Consider the following 12,072-nt stretch of genomic DNA (forward strand, 5'->3'; position numbering starts at 1 on the left):
AAGATGGGTACACACACTCCTAGACCCAGGCAGCTTCCTCACCGGACGATGCCAGGCCAAGTCAGCCCACCATGGGTCGGACCTCCTAAAGATCCACTAGTTACCGGGCTTGCGTTAGAGTAGTCCTGGTCACGAGCTTTTGCTTCACAGGGTACTCTGGGCGTCTTCCGGTAACAGTCACTCACACTGGCCCCCAGTACCATTCTGCATCTGATCTTGCTTTTTAGCTACAACAGGGAGAGAGTGCACTAGGACATAGGGTCTCCCCTTTCTAGACAGGTCCCTCTTTGTCCCTGCACTATCCCTAACCTGCTTTTTGGATCCTTGCACTCTGCCAGACAGAGGGAAGAACTGGAGCTACAGTGGGGTATTTTTACAAGAGCTCTCCATACAAACAGCTTCAGAAGCTACCCATTTGCTGACAAAACAGGAGTAATTGGAGGATCGTGTTATAATTAAGTGATCCTTCCAGTGGCCACCTTTCTGGTCCTCTAGTTGATATTGAGGCCAGTCTACTATACAGAACTTTTTAGTTTGCTTTTAGTTAGTGGATCTGATCCAAGCACTTCCCAATTTGCTAGAATGCATTCTAAGGGTGTACACCATGCCCTGCCTGTACTCTGTCCCTGCCCCATATCCTAGGGTGACACTGGGCGTCCCCAGGTCATAACAGGCAAAAATCCAGACCACTGGACTGTTCCTACCTTATCCAAGGGACCGGTTCCTCACCGTCGCCCTCAACTGCTTCTCCACTATTCGAGCGCATTGCACCATTGTGCCCTCTGGGGTCAGTCGAACTGCGTGTCCGCTGAGGCCCCCGGTGAAGTCACCGGTGCGCGCTGGGCGTCGGTCGTCGCCGCAATCCATCGACCACCAGAAGGGATCCAGGCAAGGCTAATTTTAGCTTCAATGCCCCACGTTGGGCGCCAAGAACTGTTGCCGGCAGATAACTGCCTGAGGCCAAGCAACAGCAGGGGGGTCCGTCGCCTGGTGTGCCGCGCCAATAAACACACCAGGGTGGAGAAGCAAACCAAGTTTATTTGAGATCTCAAAGCGGTGCAGGGAGATTGACTCAGATCAAGCACACCTAAAACAAGCAGTCTGTTCCTTTATATCCATGAGAACTTTTCTCACTGACTAGCAATCCCCTGTTTCCCCTCCCTCCTCCTCCTTCCTCCCCCTGTAGCAATTACGTAAGCGCAGGTGCATTAAGTAATCTTGGCCGCGGCAGCTCGTTAGTAAGTTTTCCTTCTGCAAGTTATCTTGTCCTTCTGCTAAAGGTGCACAGGCCTCATTATTTCTGCTTTAGACCAGTTAGAACTGTTGCAACTGATAACGGCTATTACACCTGGCCTTTTAGGTCGATTAAAGTTCAAACATGGAGGGACTCTTGTCTGCTGAGGCCTAAAACCAGGAAGGCTCCATACTCTTGTGGCCTTCCACCCTCCCGAGTTACGTAGGGTTATGCTTAGTGACACCAACAGTTGCATGTTTGTCTTTATTGTGCTTTTTAAATTACCCCCCATCTGTTCCTTCTCCCCCATATATTTTTCTCATGAAAATTGTTAAAATGATTAGCAAATGCCGATTAACTGTAAGAAAGCAAGGAAATTCAAAGTTAAGGCTTTCATGTTATCTTCATTTTGCCCAATTGTTCTGTAATAGTACAGGAAATATAAAGTTTAAATTAATTCAAGAATTAGTGTCAAATATAGTGGTATGATACAAATAAGTGAATGAGAAGAGTAAAATGGTTTGACCAAGGGCCTCCATGTTCTTTTGCTTGGGCTACTCTTATGTATTTATAAATAAAAATCTGGCTAGTAAGGCAATCAGCATAATTCAGTGTCCTCCTATAATATCACTAAAGGCTTTATATTTCCAAAACCACCTCATATTGAAGCACCATATGAAATTATATTGGCTCTTGAGAAGCTTAAGAGACTGGCTTTATATATTCCAGGTTTGATGGGCACCAACAAATTGTTTTCTTTTGGAAAAAAGAAAGAGTCTTGACTTCAATATTGACTTACAATATATATCTGTAAAAATAGTGAAAATCTCCATTCTGAAGGCAAGAACAGTCGCATCCAGAGGAAAACGTGTTTTTTTAATAGCTGAGATTTTGTGATGTGCCTGGTTTACAGGATAGCAAATGTTGGCGGAGGACAATCCTAGTATCATTCTGTAAATTACCTGGGGATAATTTACATCTGCAGCACTGTTTTCATCAGTCATATATAGTAAGTTGCAAGCATCCTACCTGGTAGCATTTAGTGAAGGTTACAAGCTGTATGCAGAAGTGCTTAAGACTGCTGGAAATGTGGGAGTTTCTTGTTTTCCTTTAATTATAGAACCATTTTAAAGTTTGAACACACATGTAGATCTGGAACTTTCTGAATAAATAAAAAATCTGACATTTTTTATTTTCTTTTTGAGAGACTCGAATACGTAGTCTAGTACAGAGAGCAATACAAGGATCTAGTTACCTATTTTATAATCTAGTAATTAAGATGTGTACTTGTAAATATTTATTAAAATTTTGTTTGAGAAAGCCATAAAAATTCCATTTGTGGATAAATGGGAGATGTAAATTTGAGCTATTGCATACCCATTGTTAGAACGTAGATCATTATGACAGTAAAGAAAAATTTGTTGTGTCTAATCAGAATACACAGAAAATCTTTCCTTATCTTTGTGCAGAATTGGTTCATTTTGTTTTAAACGTGCAACAGTGTGGGAGTATTCCCATATTGTCTGTAGTTACTCTGGTTGTATCATGTATACAGACTTTATTTCAGACCATGTAATTGTTGCAATGTTTGAATCCACTTTGGTCCATCTATACCAAGTTTGAAAATTCCATCTTAGCATCATTGTGCAGCCAAAAGTCAAGAATGAAATATTTGGCAAAGCCTTAACTAACTGGGGAATTTGAAAGTGAAGACAAGGTTTAATTCATATATTTGTTTTTCAAGGAAACTGGTGATTAATATGTCCAGTGAGGCAAAAGTTTTCAGACAACCCAATAGTAAAGGGTTGAAATAGAGCTGCAACTTAGAACAAAACACTGAAATAGAGTTGCAACCAAATTTGCAACATATGGGTGAAATAGAGCAGTGGTTCTCAGCCAGGGGTATGTCTAACCCTTGGGATAAGCAGAGGTTTTCCAGGGGGTTCATCAACTCATCTGGATATTTGCCTAGTTTTACAACAGGCTACAGAAAAAGCACTAGCGAAGTCAGTACAAACTAAAATTTCATACAGTGACTTGCTTATACTGCTCTATATGCTATGCACTGAAATGTTAGTACAGGGGTCAGCAACCTTTCAGAAGTGGTGTGCCAAGTCTTCATTTATTCTCTCTAATTTAAGGTTTTGCATGCCAGTTATACTTTTTAATGTTTTTAGAAGGTCTCTTTCTATAAGTCTATAATATATAACTAAACTATTGTTGTATGTAGAGTAAAAAAGGTTTTTAAAATGTTTAAGAAGCTTCATTTAAAATTAAATTAAAACGCAGAGCCCGCCCCTCCCCCCCCCACCGTACTGGTGGCCAGGACCCGGGCAGTGTGAGTGCCACTGAAAATCAGCTTGTGTGCCGCCTTTGGCATGCGTGCCATAGGTTGCCTACCCCTGTGTTAGTACAATATTTATATTCCAATTGATTTATTTTATAATTATATAATATAAATGAGAAAGTAAGCAATTTTTCAGTAATAGTGTGCTGTGACGCTTTTGTATTATTATGTCTGATTTTGTAAGCAAGTCGTTTTTAAGTGAGGTGAAACTTGGGGATATGCAAGACAAATCAGACTTCTGAAAGGGGTACAGTAGTCCTAATGTCACAGGCTTCTACGGAGAGAAAGCAGACCGTTTGTTGACACCTAGGTCCTAATTGAAGCCAAGTATATTTGATACATTTTGTAAAAATGGAACAAAATTTGAACCATATCTGGGATTTCATAAAAACATTTCTATTTGATATAATATAATACTTCTTCAGCATCCAGATCTTTTAGATTTAGAATGGTTTTTCTGATACTGATTCTTAATTTCTGTTACTGACAAAGCCTATGTAGCAAGAATTGAGTAACCAAGCTGACAAGACTTTCGAGTAGATGGGGTACGGTTTTGGATTTGAAATTGCATTCTCCATGTCAGGGTGATAATAAAATATGTAAAACACCAAACTGGTAATGGTAATTTTTCGCTGTTCTTGTTTTTCTTCCATGATTAAAATAAAGCGTAAAGGACTTGGGGAAAATATTTATTTAAGATCAAGTATTTAAACACTTCATTGAAAAGTTAACAAAGTTATTAATAAGTATTGGATCAAATTCATTCAGCATGTCATTTCCCTGTCCATCTAATTTGAACTGGTTTACTGTTTTGTATTTCTAAAGCACCAAACCAGTGGCATCTCAGCACTCTTCCGTCTTTTTGTCTGTGTCCCTCCTCCAGCTCGGGCATAGTTACTAGCACCTTTTAATTGTTTCTAGTCCTTAGACTATTAAGAGAACTTTTCCAGTTTTCCTTAGCCCAAGGCAAGTCATATTGTGATGAAAAAATATAGAAATGCATAGAGATCTTCATAAAATTGTTTAAGGGATTGATTAATTTTTCATTATATCTTTCTTAGGGGCCACATCTAATGTGTAATAAGAGAATTTTCGTAAACATCTCCTTGTACCTTTAAACTGGAAGGCAGGAGGTTTAAAGAAGTTCTCTATGAATGCATATATTGGAATTACTGTCTAATAATCTCTTCAGTTTTGTGAGAAATGAGAAGGCTCTAATTTTTTAATTTTAGTTTGTATGTTAATTAAAGTATTTGGAGAGTTGATGGATACACGTACAGTTCTTCAGACTTTTTATTATCAAGCTCAAGTGTTTGCTGTTTACTTCCAGGCTGGCTTCATTTTTAAGGGTGATACTTGAGGGAATTAAGTCAGTAGGAGTACTCTCAAATGTATCTTGTGCAGCACAGTGATTTATGTACAGTGGTGCCTGAATATCCCTTTTGAATCTCCCGTAAATTTGAATCTCCCATTTGAGTTGGAATTAACATGATTCACGTCCCAGCAGTGAAGAAGTAGGATCAAGAAAGTATTGAGAGCATTTTAAAACTATGTTGTGAACAGACAATAGTGAAGATAAATGCTTAGAGAAGGTCTCTGTCAAATATTACAAGACAGCATTCCTTTAGTACTTACATCAGAGTAGAAATATGGCCAATTGATTTATAGGGAGCAAGTAATTTATAGCAAAAGGGTCATTATTGGAATGGAGAGAATCCTACATCCTGTATGCTAGATCCATTTGATAGAGCAAACTGCTAGACATCTTCACTAAATAATCAGACAATTTTGGAAGGCATCTTGTGGTTTTCAGGTTGGGGTGAGGAAAATGAATGTAACTATTGCGTGATATTTTTTCCCCTGTCTTCCACTTTTTTCCCATCTGGACCTGCTCACCTCTTACTTCTGCTGGTTTCGGCCACTGTGTCATCACTGGGAGACATGCTGACCTGTTTTCACATCAAGAACCTCCTTCCCTGTACTTGACATGTCAGTGAGGTCTTTGGGGCAGACACATTAATTTAATTTAATTTGGAACAGCCTAAAAACAAGGCAAAGTTTCAGTCATTGCTGGAAAAAACATTTTGTTTGGATGGTTTATTTCAATATTTAAGTATCAGTGGAATGATTTTGTGCTCCATAATTTGACATTTTTTACTGCTTGTGACACAGGTGCAGAATTTTCAGTACAAATTGTCTGAAGCAAGTTTATGCATTTAAAATATTTCAGCTCTTAAACCTGTGGATATTTTTATGGAAGACTGGGGGCATAGTCCTAACACTCCTTATCCATTAAAAATTGGTATACAGTTATCATATCTAATACTTATTTTTCTACTTGTTATCTTTTCTTTCAAAACTCAGCTATTACATCAGTATAATTCCATCATTGTCAATCCCAAACATTAAAAAAATCATGAAATGTTAAAATTACATTTTGAGTTCTATTTACTTGCATTTTGGTTTCTGAAGCTTTCGGTTTACAGAGTTCACATCTTCATACTTTTTTTTATGAACCATGAGAGCTAGCAAATTTTTTTAAACAAACATTGAGATTCTCATATATTCACCTGACTGTAGCAGCTGAAAAAAAATGGATTTAAGGAAAATGCCAGTTACCCTGATGTTTGAGATAAAACTGCAAAAGTAGGCAACGCTGTACTTCTGCAGACATGATGTCAAGAATCATTGTCTTTGATGTTGTATATTTTCACATGAGCTTTTTCTCCAGATGTAGTGCTAATACTTTAGCTCTGATACTTATTAACTGCTTGGATTCGGACTGTATTAGGTGATGGTTTGCCAGTGATCTTTTCAGGACAAGCATCAAAGCTCATTCAACTTGCTGTGGTAAGGCATGCAAAAAAAAAGCTTATTAAAGTTGTAAAAGGAACTTGGGGAAAATATTGTTTGGAAATATATTAATTGTTTTGTCTGTTGATTTGTAATTGGCTGGTAAAACATTCATTATCTAGTGGGTCTGTGCTTGATAAAAATATTTTGAACATTGTTTAGATTGTGATTTACTTTTAAAATATGTTTTCCAGTAGGATGTACAGTACTTAGTATTTTTCGGTTCACAGAAGGTGAACAAGTCCTTTACGCCTGATTATCTGATTTTCTAGCCTCTTTCTCGTCTCTTTCCTCTGTTTTACAGGTCTCCTCTATGAAATATTGATAGATCACAGTCCTTTCTTAACCACTTCTCACTACAGTAAATAATTAACAGAATTAAAGAAAAAAAGTGCATTTGATGCAGTGTTCAGATTGATCAATGTCCTTCTTCCCCTGTGATTATGTTTTAAGCATAAATTAAATGCATTTTCTAAATACCAACAAGGAATGAATGTTAAAAGCAGTGATATCTTAGGTTGTTACTTGTTTTTCTTTGAAAACTTGTTTATTGCATTTTGGGCAGGAGGAATATATTCACATTTTCCGCCAACATGACTGATTGGATGGTGGCCCTACGGAGGAGAGGGATAGCTCAGTGGTTTGAACAATGGCCTGCTAAACCCAGAGTTGTGAGTTCAATTCTTGAGGGGGCCATTTAGGGATCTGGGGCAAAAATCTGTCTGGGGATTGGTCCTTCTTTGAGCAGGGGGTTGGACTAGATGACTTCCTGAGGTCTCTTCCAGCCTTGATATTCTATGAATCAGGAAAATAAATATCTGTAAAGATCCTCTCCCCTTCAAAACCAAAAGATTATATTGTTTTTGTCACCATTGTAAAGATTACAAATAATAGACTACCAAGAGATCAAGGTAGTGTGAGGCTATGTCTTCACTAGAAAAGCTGTGGCTGCACATATGTAGCGCTTCAGTACAGACACTTGCTACAGTAACGGGAGGGTTTTTTCCTGTTGCTGTAGTTAATCCACCTCCCCAAGAGGTGGCAGAGTGCTACCTACACTGTGGGTTAGGTTGGCTTAACTACATCTCTCAGGATTGTGGATTTTTCACACCCCTGAATGACATAGCTGGGTTGACCTAACTTTTTAGTATACACCTGGCTTTAGGCTAGAGTTATTTCTTACACAAGAAGTTATGAGACACGTTTTCTCATCTCTGTATGACACTGAAGTTGTATGTGTTTCAAAGTTTTAATTTTTGTATAGTGTGTCAGAGAGAACTTCTTTAAGCCTCTTTGCTAACCACATTGATATTACTGTTTCCCTGTCTATCCTCCCCTTCGCTCTCCTACTTGTTTGCTTTACCCAATTGTTGCATCTGGTGTTAAACACTTTATGGCATGGATTGTCTCTAATCATTGGTCTGTACAGTGCCTACCACAAGGCTGTCTCTGTGGGTATCTAGGCACTACTATAATATAAATAATAATAGAAGGCAGGATGCATTGGGAAGTCCAGAGGTATGGATGGTTTAGTGATATATTTAAGCAGTGTTTTAAATGATATTGTATAGGTGGCATTATGTGCTATCAAGAATGAGACAGTATCCAAACATAAGCTATTTGGTCAAAAGCTGAAGAGCTGAAACTTACCTTCAACCTCTTTCTTATGTAAAAGAAAATTCCCTTCAACATATAGAAAAGGGAAAAATAATAGTTCAAGATTATGTAATTAAAGACAGTATCCTAATTATTACATATACTTATGCACAAGAGGGCCAAATTGAAGTTGCACAGGCAACCTTAATTCTGGAATTTCCTAATTTTGAGTGCTAGACTGTTCAATCTTAATAATGTTCTTTTAACATTATTGTGTGTGTAGTTTCCTAGGTTTATTTAAAAAAAAGCATCCTGCTCCCACTTGGCCTCTTCCCCCTGAGGCCTTGCCCCTGCTCGGTCTCTTTCCCCCCAAAACTGGCAGACCCCTCTCCCCCAAACACACACGCCTCTTCAAAAGCACCCACTGGCAAAAACAAAAGTTGGTGCCTGTGCCCAATACTGCTAGTGGAAGGCTCTTCCAGAATCTTACTCCTCTTATGGTGAAAAACCTTTTTACTTCCAGTCTAACTTTATTCATGGTCAGTTTGTACCTATTTGTTCTTGTGCTGGCATTGTCTTTTAGCTTAAATAGCTCTTCTCATTCACTGGTGTTTATCCCTCTGATGTATTTACAGAAAATAACCATATCCGCTTTCAGCCTTCATTTTGCTAGGCTAAAGTAGCCAAGCTCTTTTAATGTCATCCTGATAATCATCCTAGTAGCTATTCTCTATATCTGTTCCAATTTGAATTAATCTTTCTTGAACATGGGTGGCCAGAATTGTGCACAGTATTCCAGATAGGGTCTTATAGGTGCTTGTAAAATTGCATTAATATTTCCCTAGTTGCTCTCTGGGACTGGCACATACACAATCGGTCATACGTAGGACCTGCGAAGGGATGGACCATGCTCTTTTGCTCTGTGAGAGGATGGTGTATGCAGAGTGTGGTCAATACTAGGAACTGTGAGAGATTTGAGCATGTTCAGTGAGGATAATTTGGAAATTTTAGCTGATAAATTCTAAAAATTCTCTACTGAGCATATATGAACTATGATTTTTCAAAGGTTTATAACCTGGACAAATTTGGGCACATTTTCACAGGGACAGCAAAAGGAACTGCCCTGAAACAAAGGTCACACTACTTCCAAATTACAAATCCCTTTTCAAACGTCTATGGACTGTAGAACTACTCAAAGAAAAGGTCTCAAGAATTTTTTTAAGTAGTGCAAAACATATTCCCCCCCCCCCCCCAATCTTGTTGTCAGAAACAGTTGAACGGTTTTGGCTGAAATTTTCCAAAGAGAATTCAGCCTGAGTCAGATACCCAACATGGAAAAGTTCAGCCCAAATGGTTGAAATCTTGCAAAGTTATAAGCAAATCAAAACAGAATCTTATAAAGGGAAGTGTTAGGTAACCATAATAGGAGGTGCTGTTAATTCAGTCTATTTAGAGAGAGAGTGTGTGTGTGTGTGTGTGTGTGTGTGTGTGTGTGTGTGTGTGTGTGTGTGTGTGTGTGTGTGTGTGTGTGTGTGTGTGTATTTACTTACTTTAACCTAAAAATGGCCTAACACGGTGCTGAATTTATTAATGGGTCCTTTTAAAATTATTTTAAGTCACAAATTAACAGATTTACTAGTGAAGTCTCATAAAATTAATTATTTGCCTAAAGACTACATACTATTAGTTTGAGGAGGATATGCTGTATTTTGATACATATAACAATGTGATTTAATTCCTACTTTTAATGGCAAAACTCAGCTCATTCTTAACTATGGAACCATGAATGGCACTCCCATAATATAACATAGAAACTTAAGGATGGCACAATATTTGCAGCCTTAATTTTGTAGTTGTTATTGCTAATGTAACTGTGTAACAATCTTCTTACAAATCTGTTTGTTCTGTATGGAAAATTTGGAGAGCGTGCCTGCCAGCATATGTTGTGTTAATGCAACACAATCAGTATAGTAATAGCAGTATGACTAGAGCTCTTTCTGGAAAGTTACCACATATGTATTAGTGTCACAGGTGAAGTACTCTTGGCAGTGAAGCCACAGTTGAAAGTTTTGCCAAACCATTGGCATCAAAGACCTTCAGCATGGCCACAACTGACCAGAGTCAGCTGACTAGGGCTTGCAGGGCTCAGTCTGTGGGACTGTAAAATTGCAGAATAGACTTTGGTCTCAGGCTGGAGCCCAGACGAGGGAGAAGGCGCTCAGAGCCTAGGTGGCAGCCTGAGCCTAAATGTCTACACTGCTATTTTTAGTCCCTGAAGCCCAAGTCTGCTGACCTGGACTCTGAAATTCCGTGGCTTTTTTGTCTCAATGTAGACATACTAGAAGGGCTAGATTGTGGGATTTAGCACTAGCCCTGTGCTGAGGGCTCCTTCACGGGGACAGTCAAAATGTTATAGCCCTTTAAAGGAGAAAGCTTGTTATGAGTTGGGTTAAAAACCTATTGAGGTTGGTAAGTGTGAACTCACCTTGCGGTTAACATAACTGTAAAGATAAATATCACTTAAGACAAAAGGTGTGCGTGAATCTACCCAGGAGCTTTTAGGCTGAGTATTGTTTTGATAGGTGTATGAGAGAACACACAGAAATGGACAGTCGAGAACAGAGAGAGAGAAACAAAGGGTGAATAATACAAGAAAGCCTAGGAGTAGTAGCTTGTGAAGACAGTGTGGCCCTGGAAAAAAAATTAGAGAGCTTTTGGGTCTGTTGGCTAAAAAAAGCTTGGGGCTGTAAGGTAAGAAATTGCTCCTTTTTGTTCTTGGTTCTTTCTGCATTCATAGACACAATAAACAAAATTGCATCAAAGAAAATGCCAGACTTGATCAATTTCTGCTTCCAATTAGAACAGGGATCCAGGGCTTTGGAGTGGAGCCTAGATCTGGAGCGTGGAGCAGCTCCAGAGCAATGGAGCTGCAGGTTTTTGCCTGGAGCTGGAGCTTGATTGGAGGCGGAGCACAGCTCCAAAGCCCTGCAGGGATCGGAACCATTTGGCACATGGCTCGCCAGGGTAAGCACTCTGGTGGGCCAGGCCAGTTTGTTTACCTGCAATGTCCGTAGGTTTGGCTGATCGCGGCTCCCACTGGCCGTGGTTCACTGCTCCAGGCCAATGGGGGCTGCGGGAAGCCGTGGCCAGCACATCCCTCGGCCCGCACAGCTTCCCACAGCCCCCATTGGCCTGGAGCGGCAAACCGCTGCCAGTGGGAGCTGCGATCGGACAAACCTGCAGACGCAGCAGGTAAACAAACTGGCCGGGCCACCAGGGTGCTTGCCCTGGCGAGCCACGTGCCAAAGGTTGCCAATCTCTGAACTAGAACATCTCCATGGGCCCAAAATTTGACTAGCCATTTGGATCAAAAGGAAAATGCAATACTGAATTCCTTCTCTGCATGGATACAGAGAAGATTAGCATGGCCCCTGCGCAAGGATGACACGCAAATTCATGTTGGTGGGTCAGCTGACCTGTACTGCTGCTCATTCCTTTGTAGAACGCCCTGCAATTCACCTGAGTGAAGGCATTTCCATTCTGTTTATGCAGGCCATACAAGTGGAAAGGCTCCTTTCCTGCTTTGTGGCTATGCAAGTTTTTTGTAGGGCTGTCAAGCGATTAACAAAATTAATTGTGATTAATTGTGGGATTAATCGCACTATTAAACAATGATAGAATACCATTTATTTAAATTTGATATTTTCTACATTTTTAAATATATTGATTTCAGTTACAACACAGAATGCAAAATGTACAGTGCTCACTTTATATTTATTTTGCATTGCAAATATTTGCACTAAAAAACAAAAGTAATAGTATTTTTCAGCTCACCTAATACAAGTACTATAGTGCAATCTCTTTATCATGAAAGTTGAACTTGCAAATATATGTGGAATTATGTACAAAAAATAAAACAATGTAAAACTTTAGATCTTACAAGTTCACTCAGTCCTACTTCTTGTTCAGCCAATTGCTCAGATGATTCTGTGATTTTTCCTCTGCCTTTAAAGTAAACAAATAAACCATTCTTACTGTTTCC

At 39.3% G+C, this 12,072-nt stretch overlaps 1 protein-coding gene and 1 pseudogene across 6 annotated transcripts in view; both read left to right on the forward strand.

The window, feature by feature from the left end:
- Positions 1 to 12,072, forward strand: part of PLCL2 (phospholipase C like 2) — a 206,240-nt gene that overhangs the window by 87,417 nt on the left and 106,751 nt on the right. The gene's annotated exons all lie outside the window — the stretch shown is intronic.
- On the forward strand, positions 11,411 to 11,506 carry LOC115647306 (annotated as a pseudogene).

Source organism: Gopherus evgoodei, chromosome 2 (assembly GCF_007399415.2).
Source record: "Gopherus evgoodei ecotype Sinaloan lineage chromosome 2, rGopEvg1_v1.p, whole genome shotgun sequence".
Classification (NCBI taxonomy): domain Eukaryota; kingdom Metazoa; phylum Chordata; order Testudines; family Testudinidae; genus Gopherus; species Gopherus evgoodei.